This window comes from Lutra lutra, chromosome 13 (genome assembly GCF_902655055.1).
Source record: "Lutra lutra chromosome 13, mLutLut1.2, whole genome shotgun sequence".
Taxonomy (NCBI): Eukaryota; Metazoa; Chordata; class Mammalia; order Carnivora; family Mustelidae; genus Lutra; species Lutra lutra.
The window spans coordinates 14,184,682-14,197,437 of NC_062290.1; positions in this window are offsets into that span (position 1 = coordinate 14,184,682).

Genomic DNA, 12,756 nt, shown 5'->3' on the forward strand with positions numbered 1-12,756 from the left:
GATATTGAGGAAAGAGGGAGTAACTGCATTTAGTAAGTGGTTTGGGGGAAGCCTGGGTGGTTCAGTCTGTTAAGCATCTGCCTTCTGCTCAGGTTATGATCCCAGGATCCTGGGATTGAGCCCCTCGCCAGGCTCTCTGCTCAGCGGGGAGTCTGCCTCTCCCTTTCCCTCTGCCCCTGCTTGTGCTCTCTCTCTGTCAAATTATTAAATAAAATCTTAAAAAAAAAAAAAAAAAAAAGGAAGGTGTTTTGGGACAGCTTCTCAAAGAAGGGCTCTGTTGGCCTGGATTTGGAAGGTGAGTCAGGTAAGGAAGGAGGGAACATTTCATTGAGAGGAGCCTGTGTGTTAAAGCAAGGATGCCTAGACAAATTTCTCTGTTTGCTGGATGGAAGTCTTACAGTTTTTCCCATGGGCTATTCAGAGATCCCCCGAAGCTAGGATGACGAGAATTTAGGGAATGTTTTGGGGAGTGCCGAGGGTTAAACTTAGAGAGGCGAGTTTCAGTCACATCACTGAGAGCTGTGGTAAGGGGGCTAGATTTTATATTGTAGATAATGGGAATCCTTGAGGTGATTAAAAATGACATATTCAGATTCATGAATCAAAAAATTAAAAAGAGAGCTATCAAGCATCCTTATAAGTGACTTCTCTTTCCCATGTTGGTCCCTCTTCTTTGAGGAGCCCTTTCTCATATTCTCATTTGGATGGTACATGGCCATCTGTTCTAAGATTTGTCATCATCTTAGTCCTTTGCTATCATAGGTGTTGATTGTTGAAAAATAGATTTCATTTCTTGAGTCCATTCTTTTATTATATTGCTATAATGATTTGTGCCAGGAAAAAATGTTTTGAAGTTGAGAAACTACACATAGATTCTCATTTCTAAGACCATTTTATTCTGTGACAGTGGGAATGTGTCTTGCCAGTAAAATTAAGTGGTTCATTATTTCTGTCAGTAAATGTGATCTCTTGGTTTGTCAAATACAGTGAGGACTATTTGGAAGGGGAAGGGTTTTAGAGTTTTCCATTATAGGAGGAAGATTCTAGATCTGAGTGAGTTTACTGTGACATGTGGGAATCCATAGCCCATTTTGGTTTTAGTATATTTTTAAACATACTAAATTCAGAAAACAATGTTAAAGACTGTGTTTTTGCAGAAGACATAGCTTGCTTTATATTTAAAACACTGAATAGCAGAAATAAATGGGTACTTGTTGTAAATTAGCCTAGAATCACAAATTCCTAAGCTAATTTAGAACGTTTCTGATTTAGAGGAAAGTAAGCTTGTAATATATGGTTACATTCACTACCATTTTTTATCCTGACCACAGTTTGAATAGTTATGCAGGAATATTTGCCAGCATTGTGAACAAATCAAGCCTTCAAAATACATCATGGGCAGTTAATATCCACTATTGTAAATTAGAGATCGATATTTTCTTAACACTCTTCATTAGTAATGGCAGTCATATCCATAATCAGACCTCTCAGTGCCTCTAGAACTCATTTGATTGCACATTTAGTTCAACAAACATTCACCCAGCACCTACCCTGTGCAAGGCACCAAGACATATGCAAAGATCTTATGAGTCAGCCCTGGTTGTACTATTCTGACTGTATAGGTTTTAGTTGCTTAATATGTGAGTCCAGAGTCTTTCCTTATCAGAAAAAAAAAAAAGCTCATTTTTTTTTCTCATTCTCTTCCTTCCTTTTCTCCCCTACACCATCTTTTAACAAATTCTAGTATACTAAATTCTAATCCCATATCAGCAAATTGCAAATCATTTTAACACTGAGAAACCAGAAGTGACTAGAGGATAGGAACAGGGATGTGAGGAGAGATGAATGGTAGTCCAGTTCAGTGGCCAAGAACTCTGGGTTCTTGGGCCAGGTTCACATTGCCTCAGACTTGGGTTCAAATCCTCCCTGTATGTGTTTGCGTCATCAGCACATATGCATATCCTCCCCTTATCACTCACTAGTTGTGTGACTTTGGATGAGGTTCTAAACGTCTAGAAACCTCCATCTCCTTAGCTATAATAAGATAAGGATATTACTAACATCCATCTCATAAAGTGGTTTTTAAGTGTTACATGAAATAATGCATATAAAACTTAGCACATGGTTATCACATGATCAGTGCTGGTGATTGCTAAATATAGAAATGAATGTAGAAGGAGATCTTTCTAGTAAAACTTGGGAAGAGGTAAAGAAAGTTGATGAAGCAACTCTTGCCTTCACACCACATTAATTTCTTTCTTAAGATGGTAAGAACTCAGTTGTGTTTCAGAAGGTCCTTTGGCCAGAATAACTTCTGGAAAGAGCCCATGACTAATAACATGTATATTAGAAAACGGTTTAAAAAATAAACTCCTTATTGTGCAAAAGTAGGCCAGTGTATGGAGTGCCTTTTGAACATCTACTCTTAAATCTTAAAATCCCTGAAATCACAGTATAAACTGAGATGATAGGAGTTAAAACTCTTAAGTCGTGAAAATCAGAAAGGACCAGACACATTGAAACAATGTCACTTATAAGCATGCAAGCTATTTGCAATAAAGCCAATCTTACAGTAATCTTATAATCATCGTTTTGTAGCTTATATGGTCTAAATTTAAAATTGTAGTTTATATTTTTCTTATTGAAACTTAGAGTAAATAGTCTTCTGGAAAGCTCTGAGCGAGTGAGAAAATGAAAAAGGGAAATTATTTATACAGTATTCAGTCATATTAATCTAAGATTTTAAATCGCATCAATAATTTATTTCATGTGCCTATTTTAGTAATGGTTTTAAAAGCCTATGAGAGCTTTCTTAGAGTTATTCATTAGATCATGTTCCTTATAGATACATTTCTCAATAAGGCCTCAATTTCCTCCTTTTACTACATTCTTTTGTGAAGGAAGCTTACAGAAATTAATTCTTGTCTGATGTGGAAGAGGACCCTATGCTTTCTATAGGAGGTCCTATTAAGTGTATTTGAGTACGTTTCCCAAATAGGCATGTGTGGCCTCATCATGCACAAACATGAATGCCCTGTGATCCCTTGAAAACCACACCTACATGCTCCTAATGGCTGCTAACATTAACAAACGGGAGATACAAAGAAGCTGTGTACCAAAAAAAAAAAAAAAAAAAAGTCATGCACTTCCGCGTTTATTTCATCTGCTTGAAATTGATCTTAGCATATCTATGACATACAGCTTGAATATGTCAACTATTCTGAACTTAATATCGTGCATAATATATTCACAAGCATTATAGTTTTTTAGCACTTATTTTCAGATCAAAGGCTAAACGTTTCAAGATGCATAAAAATGGTTCACCTTGTGTACTAAGTCTTAGAAGTGATTGAAGACATGCCAATGAAAGACTGGATGTGCGTGCAAACAGCCTAGGAGAAACCAGAATTACAAAATGACATAGACAAAGGGCATAGAAGAAAGAGAAGATTGATTGAGAATAGAGTGGGGGGGAGAGGAAAACAACCTAGGAATTATTAAACGGAAGCATCAGATTCCAGTAACCAAAAACTATAATCCAAGTACATGTTGACAGCATTGCAAATATGTTATTATGCCTGTGACAAGGGTAAGTCTACATGTTAGGGCCCTGAGTTGAACACATAAACAAGTACAGTATTTTATTCCTAGTTATAAAGATCTTCAAGAATGTTGTGTTAGTTCTGATATATTAACAAAAAACAATTACATTCCCCCAGGGCACTGGGTACAACGGGCGTGGTTCTGACAAGTAACTTGCCTTTGAAAACCTAGCCCTTCCTTAGTTATAGGAATAGACTGGAATGTGTTTCTCCACTCCTGCTTGCAGAAAACTGCAAGTTGTTTTCTTTGCGAACGCTACGAATTTATCACTTCAGCCAAATGAAGAACCTACATTTTCAGGCAAGGGAATGAGTTTCAGGGAATTTCAGGCAGGAAATACCTGGCTTATTATCCCAAAACAGCGGTCCTCAAAGTCTGGTCAGAAGGCCCGCAGCAGTAGCCACCATAGCTTATCTGAGAACCTGCTAGAAATACAAATCCTGGGGCTCCACCCAAGTCCTACTGAATCACAAACTCTGAGGCGTGGCGCCCAGCCAGAATTTTCTGAATCACTGTCCGGGGGCGGTGCTTAGAACTCTGCAAGTCAGGTGTCAGATACGAAAGACCACATGATCACAGATGAGTGGCATATTTAAAGCACTTTATGAAACGTCTGAAGACCTCAATCAAAGGCCTCCTTCTCTATGAAGCATTCCGTGATGCATTCATGAAAATTAATCTGTTATTTCCTGTATTCTCCTGCTCCTGAAATTTCCCGGGATGGGGAGAGGCTTCGTTCCTTATTCATCAGGTTTTTTCCTGCAGTGTCCAGCATGCCACGCAGCAACTGATCCGTTTAAATATTAAAATTAAATTGAACAACAACAACAAAAAATTAAATTGGGGGCGCCTGGGTGGCTCAGTAGGTTAAAGCCTCTGCCTTCAGCTCAGGTCATGATTCCAGGGTCCTGGGATCAAGCCCTGCATCGCGCTCTCTGCTCTGTGGGGAGCCTGCTTCCTCCCCTCTCTCTCTGCCTGCCTCTCTGCCTACTTGTGATCTCTGTCTGTCAAATTAAAAAATAAAAAATTAAAAAAAATTAAATTGAACAAATGCCTGCAATAAATACATGTGCAACAATGGATTGCACTATGTGCGAATTCCTGCTTAACAGTGGCATTCACACATGATGGTAGAGAGGGAAGAGAGTGCGGATGCATAAAAGGGAGACAGGGGTGACGTTGGAGAGAGCTGGATTGGAGGAAGTGTCAGGGAAAGACTGAGGGTGTCACCTGTCTTTATCCTGAGTGTGGATTTTTCTTTAACTTGAGGTACATACTCAGTTATTAGTTATCTCATAGAACCATACGTAGGAAGATTTTTTTTCCAATGACATTTTCAAGGTGAATTTTATTTAATTTTACAATGGTTTGCATTCCCTGCTGAGCACTGGACACTCTTGATGCTGATGGAAGAGGCCTCCAAAAATGTCCTGCTTTAAAGGAATTTAGAGTCCAGGGCAGCTTCTCAAACCTCTGCACAACTGGCATTTGGGGCTGGATAGTCCTTTGCTGTGGCCACTGCCCTGTGCATTGTAGGATGGTCCCTGGGCTCTACCTAGTAAATGCCAGTAGCACCATCTTCTTCCCAGCTCCCCCCACCACCCCCGCCCCCCCTGCCAAATTGTTACAATGAAAAATGTCACCTGACACTGTCAAATGCCCTGGAGGGACAAAACCTACTCGGCTGGAACCGCTGTGCTTATGAAAGAAACAAAGTACAGAAGTTTCTCCTACACAGTGATAAGTGCTATGATACCCCAGGGCTGACAGATTGCTGGGTAAGGGCACCTCATGGAGACTGGGGGATGGGGGCTGGCATGAGGGGTGGGTGGAGAGAGAAATTAGGAGACTCTGGGCAGGAAAAGAAGTGGAGTGGCATCTTGAATACTGAGTAGCAGCCTGTGGGAGACATGAAAGAGAAGGGAGGAGGAGGAGGAAGAAAGGAGGGAGGAGTGATGGGGAATTACTTGTTCCCGGGCTGAGGCCGGGAATGAGAAAAGGCAGTGGCCTGACCCAGCAGGTTACATTCAAGGACCCAGAAGCAGGTAAGTGGCGTGTCACCCAAGCGTAAAGTGTAAAGGGGGGCAGTGGGCTTTGTAGCCGCAAGGCCACCGAACACATTGTTCATAGCCCAAGGTCAGATTTCTATTATCCTCTATGGTGAGGTTATCATCCATTTGTCTCTCCTCACTGCTGGGGAGCCCATTAATGATTTGCCCCTGTACTTGGTGCCAACAGTTAATAGACTGTAGCCTCTCGTATTTCTTCACCTGGCGCTGAAATCAGCTAAGCTTTTGCAGAATCTCAGGTGTTTTCCTTCATCTTTGGGGCAGGGACATGTAAAAAAGAAAAAAAAAAGATACCTAATGCCTGAAAATAGGGAGGAAAGAGCTCTGACCATTTGTTCCTTTATTCCATTTCAAACTTTTCATAAAGGTGGAAAACAATGATAAGGATAAAAATTGTCGTCCTTTTACTGGACTCTTTTGGCTGCCTGTGAGCTCTGGGAAAACAGGGTCAGCGTCTTCTTAAGGTTGACCACGATGTCTGATGTATAGACCATGCTTGACCAATGTTTCTTGGGTAAATAGATTTATATTTATTATTAGCATCAACATTTCATCTTACTCCATCAAGGCCACTGTAACAAAATACCATGGGCTGGGTGGTTCATAAACAATCCAGATTTATTTTTCACAGTTCTGGAGACCAGCAGGTGCAAGATCAAGGTGCTATCCTGCTTTCTGGTTCATAGAGAGACATCTTTTTGCCATAACTTCACTTGGTAGATAGGGCAAGGGATCTCAGGGGTCTCTTTTATAAGGGTGCTAATCCCATTCAGGAAGGATCTGCCCTCAAGAACTAAGCCCCTTCCAAAGGCCCACCTCCTAACACCATCACATTCAGGATTGGGTTTCAACATAAGAAGTCTGAGGGAACATTTTCAGAGAGTACAATACATGGTCAGCTTCTGTAGGATGTGATCTCATTGGATGACTACCGCCACCCAATGAGGTAAATAAGGAAATGTTTTTAACCCCATTACAAGTTGCATCTTACTCTTGACCCAGTATTAGCCATGACATACTCTCCTATTTCTATAGTGGAAGAAAACTGTTAACAGAAACATTCTGTATCTCGTAAAAGTACTTATTCTTTTGGTAGGTAGAAATGGAGACGGTGGGCAGTAGAGGTATGTAATTTTAACTCTTTAAGAGTCTATAAAAAGAATAAAGGCAGGAGGAGCTTCAAAGTCAAGCTTCTTGATTTCACCGATGAGGAAACCGAAGCCACATAACTACTTAGTATAGAGCTGGGACTGTAACCTCTGGACCTCTGAGCCTCTGGACATCTATGTTTGTGTGGATACCTGGGAATTTCCCAACTGGTGTGCACACCTAAAAATTCCATATCTTTCTAAGTGGTAGACCTCACACATCTGTGCAGCTGAAGCTCTTGTATAACTTGTCTTTTCTAAATAGGTATGTTCCAGGAGAAGGCCATTGTCAAGGTCATAAGAAACAGCACATTCAAACAAATACACATATGCCTCTTTTTTTCACACCATTATTGAACAATGCTATCCAGGTGTCCAAACAGAATAACCTGTCTGTTTTATTTTTCCCAGAAGAGGAAGCAATGGCCCAGAGAGTTTAAATATTGCATGCGATTGTATTAGCCAAGTCAACATCTGTTTGCTTCTTAACAATGAGTCATCTCTATTCCCTATAAGTAGGGCAGGAGGGCAGCTGGAACTTTCCAGCTCACTCCTTGGTCACTGCATCCCGTTTCTGCTGTTTCTATCCTCCATGGCATAGCTTCATTGGCAAAAAAGTGAAACAGATACTACCCCAGGGCTAAGTGTCTGCACTGAATCAGATGTCTTAGATTTATGTTATGGTAAACTTAGGGCAAAACGTAGGTCGATCTTTAGCAACAGTGTGAATAATTGAATCTCTTCCCCAAGTTTTATTGCTCAATATCCCCCCCAGAAAGGAACACCGAGCACACTCAGCCTGTCAGAGTCCATCGGCGGGTGTCGGATGCTGAGCGTGTCATCAGTGAGTAGGCTCCGTGATGGGTCATCACTGAAAGAAAGAAAAACACCTGAAAATGTTGTGCCTGAAAAAACAGACAGACAACCAAAAAGCAGAAACAACCCTTAAAAGCAGAGACTAAAAAAAAAAAAAAAAAGCAGAGACTAAGGAAATGTTGACACAGAAAGTATCATTCACTCATCTTGTTTGTTCCTGACCCTCGAAAGCAAAGGGATCTCATGTAGATGGGCTGTTGTGTCTGCCCCCATGGAGGTGGCAACCCAGAGAATCAAAAGAAGGGATCTTATTAAAGATGCACTAAGTTCCTAGTGCTCTAGCACAGCTGGGCACTCGCTGTAGCCCTTAAAATAATACACTCCTTTACGTGGCTGAGACGTTTGCCTCCCGTGTGTACAACTTGAATTATCCAATGGTCTGGCTCACGTCTCGTTGATACTTTCACTGTCTAGGACAACAGGCAGCACGGAATAAATGTTCAACAGATACTACTTTAACTGAATGAAATCAAAGTTTTAGGATGCTTGTTCTCCAAGGCTTCACGTGCCAAGGGGAAAAAAAATCAAGAGCTGGAAAAGTCACAGCGGGATTAAATTCCAGCATCCATTCATTTTGTAATTGGCATTTGGACCCTAAGGGCTTTCATTCCCTCTCTGTTTCCTAAAAACAAAGTAAAGCAAGACAAAACAAAAACAAAAACCAAACTAAACAAAACTCCTATGACATCAAAAAAGAGCCAAAAATAATGAGTAAGTGTCTGGTCTAGACCAATAGATGTCCTTAATCTCTGTGGGCCCAGGCTACGAGTGTGGATGGAGGGAAGGAAGGAGGAGGCTCCCTTCTCTCCCCACTCCTGTCCTTGCCCCAGTGCCAGAGGCTTAGAGAACACATGTGGTCAGCCCAGCAGTCAAGTCCAAGGCCGTGCCCACCAAGCCCCTTGGCAGACACTCATTTTTAAGTGGTGTACACCACACAGGGCCATTAGCTATGGAAGAACAGATGAGGGGAAGAGTTCCACCAGGCCCTGGAATTGGTCTGGTGTCATTTGGGCATGGAAGCAGGGTCTTGGACCCCAGGAGCACGGTCTGGGTGGAGGCGGGGTTCGTGTATGGGTGGGTATGGGATGCTGCTGGGCATGTTTCCTTGATCCCCAGGACACCTTGCACTGTGAGGAGCATGGCTGGCAGAAGCTTCTCTAAAACTAAGGGCCCAGGGCAGGATTCCCAGTGGCTCAGATCTATGGGCAATCACTGCTGGTAAACCACCCCAAGAAGTTGTCTGAAATTCCAGTTCCTTGATTCCATTCCCAGATATTCTGAGGTAGCCGCTTTGTGGGCGGAGCCCAGGACTCGGCCTGTGCAATCAAGAGGTGGCTCTTCTGTTCCTCTGGGGGATGTTTACCATCAGGAGAGAGGTCTCCTTCCTCCGTCCTCCTCCCCACACTGCCCTCCCGCGGCCCTGAGTGACTCACTCACCTCCTGTCGCTTGCCTCTGTTTGTTGTGGTTGCCAACACCACCTTTTGCAGACATGCCTGCTGCCTCTGTGTGCGCCCAGGTTGGGGTCCCCCTGCCCCCCCCCACTGCTGTTGTTTGTTCTGTCCCTCACTTGGCCTAGGGGACCTTCTTATCCTTAGTGTTGTCCCCACAATCAGGCTGCCATGCCTGAAGGACAGCTCTCCATGCTCCGCATTCTGTGTTCTCCCTCTGTCAGCTTTCACTAAGTGTCTGTGGCACCACGGGCAGCACCCACCCCTCCGCAGAGTTCCTGTTCTTGTTCTCTGAGACCCGAGTTGGGGCCCATGCTTTCCAGTATGCCCATCTTCTTAGGATCCATTTCCCCCGGAAGTTAGGGCAGCCTACCTCTCCTTCCGGAGTTTCTGAATCTGAGTACCCAAGACTTGGCTCCTGGCCCTAAAGCCCTTCTCTCTTTTTTCTTTTTTTTTTTCTTTCAGGTAGTCCACATTGCTGCCTACACTTCTGGATTCCTGAAATAGGTTAGGCCTATAAACTGGGCTTCACTATGAACTTTGGCACATTTACATGGGAGATTTCTCACAGGCTTAGATAAATAATTGCAAAATCACTCACTACTATTTTGGTGAACTTGTAAAAGACTGTTGAGAAGCATGAAGAGTGGACAAGGCCCAAAATTATGTAACTTGCAGAGGTTTCCCAGACCAGTTTTAACATATTTTGGGTGTGTGTGAATATATACTCTATATATCTATCTATGGTAGATAGATAGATAGATAGATAGATAGATAGATATGCATTAATTTAGACTTCTGGCTTCATAAATTATAAAATAATTTGAGATATTTATTCAAGTCTGTTCCTGGGTTGATTTTATTTCTTTTTCTTCATTCTGTTTGTTGGTTGGTTGGTTGGTTTATTTATTTATTTTAATTTTTTGTTTTTTTTCCTATAGCTTTCATTGCTTCTTGGAAAAAGTGACCTAGAAGAACCACTTGACAGAGAATCAAATGTTTGTCCTTTAAGTGGAAGATCCACTGGTCTGGGCATAAGAAAATTTAGAATATAAATACCAGATTAAACAAGTTTCCCCACCTACAAGTGGAGAAGAGTTTCCAGGAGAAAGGAGAGAGGCAGGAGGGAGTCAAGACTTGGACTCTTTGATAAGGGTTTTGCCCAGGTTCCAAGGATAGAGAGATGAGAGTCACTTTCCCACCCCTCCCCACCATAGGTTTGGGAGTGAAGGTCAGAGAGGTCAATGATAGAGGTCTGGGGAAAAGGCAGAACTTGAGAATTTGTACAGGATCACCAGGTAGTCAGGATAAAGAAAATACTGTTGAGGTGTATCTGGACGGATGGGCTTGAGACAACCTCACAGTTTGTTCAAACCCCAGGGCAGCATAAGAGCCACAGAATATTTCATGTGGGTGAGCACTGCATAGTCATGGAAGAAATCTGCCAGACCAGATGATCTTGCAGTAGAAAATAAAGGATGCAGCAGGGATAGTTGGTCCTGTGTGGAGGAACAATGGACCACAAGATGGGGATGGGATGTGGAAGAGGAGGCAGCCAGAATATGTGACTGACCACACCTGATATGTCTTCCTTCATTTTTTAAAAAAAAATTTAAAAAATTTTTTTTTAATTTTTAAGGATTATTTATTTATTTATTTGACAGAGAGAGAGAGAGATCACAAGTAGACAGAGAGACAGGCAGAGAGAGAGGGGGAAGCAGACTCCCTGCTGAGCAGAGAGCCCGATGTGGGGCTCGATCCCAGGACCCTGGGATCATGACCTGAGCCAAAGGCAGAGGCTTTACCCCACTGAGCCACCCAGGCACCCCATGTCTTCCTTCATGTTTAAGAATCATCTTACTGGGTGTATTTCAAGGGTACAGTGTGATGAGTGGTGTATTTTGTCAGTTCCAGAAGAACTCAGCTCTTGTCTCTTCAAATAATGCCTCTGTCCCATTATCTGTCCTTCTTCTGAGATCCCTGGTGAAACGCATATAAGATCTTCCTGATGTATTCTCTATGCTTCTTACTTCCTCTCTTGTAGTTTTCATCCTTATATCTTTGTGTTTGTGTTTCATTCTGGATTAAATCACTCATTCTTTTATCAGCTATGCCTACTATACGGTTAAGTCTGTTGATTTACTTCCTTTTTTGTCTTTTAAGAGAGAGAGAGCAGGTGCATGAGTTGGGGAGGGGGGGCTCATGGGGAGGGACAGAGAGAGGGAGAGAGAATCCCAAGCAGTCTCCATGTCCAGCGTGGAACCTGACCCAGGACTTGATCTCATGACCCTGAGACCATCACCTGAACCCAAGTCCAACACTTAAGCCACCCAGGTGCCCCTTTGATTGACTTCTTGGTTTCAAGTATCAAAATTTTCATTTCTAAGATATTGAACTTGCCACTTGTTTCCTATTTTCTGCCAGAATGTTAAAGTTTGACTTTATCTCCTTGAATACAGCCAGCACAGTTGTTCATATTCTTTTTTAAAATTCCAATATCTGGGGCACCTGGGTGGCTCAGTTGGTTAAGCGACTGCCTTCACCTCAGGTCATGATCCAGAATCAAGTCCAGCATCAGGCTCCCTACTTGGCAGGGAGTCTGCTTCCTCTGACCCTTCCCCCTCTCATGCTGTCTCTCAAATAAGTAATAAAATCTTAAAAAATAATAAATGAAATAAAATTCCAATATCTGGGCCTCTGCGGCCTATTTTGGTTGTGTGTGGATTATAATCACAGCGTCTAGTTTCTGTCAATGCCCAGATACTTTTGACTGCATGCAACACATGTTTTTTGGCAAATAATTTTTCTTTCTTTCTTTCTTTAAAGATTTTATTTATTTGTTTGACAGAGAGAGACACAGTGAGAGAGGGAACACCAGCAGGGGTAGTGGGAGAGGGAGAAGCAGGCTTCCTGCTAAGCAGAGAGCCCAGTGCAGGGCTCAATCCCAGGACCCTGAGATCATGACCTGAGCCGAAGGCAGATGCTTAATGACTGAGACACCCAGGCGCCCCAGCAAATAATTTTTCAAACACAGAATGCATAAATAATATGAAGCCTAGAATGATGTTTTGTCCACCAAAAAGAATATATAATTTCTTTAGCCAAGTGCTTGGGGACACTAAGACTTCAGAACAAACTTCATCCAAGCTCCAGATTTGATATGTTCCAGGCCACTCAGCGTATCTGTAGTTCCTAAAAGGAATAGTTTATTTCTGGCTTATCCTTACTTCTAGGGCATAGCTCTTGGAGCTACCAGTCCATAGTGAGGGATAGTTTATGGAATTCCTATCTTGCCTGGCTCTGGACACTGTTTTTTTTTTTTTTTCTTCCCAGCTCTGTAAAGGCATCAAAAGTATGGCTCAGATTCTTGGGCACATTTCTTCCAGTTGGCAAATAACTCCAACCCCAAAATGGCTATAGTATCCAAGCTTACCTTTTTGGATTCCCATCCCTTCTATATCTGGGATTGGTAAATCATCATCATCCTGTTGGCCCTGTGATGCTTTCAAGATTTTTTGTCTCTGAAAATTTCATCCAGCTTTCTTAGTCATCATTTGTGAGAGGATTGGTTCACATTCCTTAGTCTTCCAACAGAAGCAGAAGTTTTTATT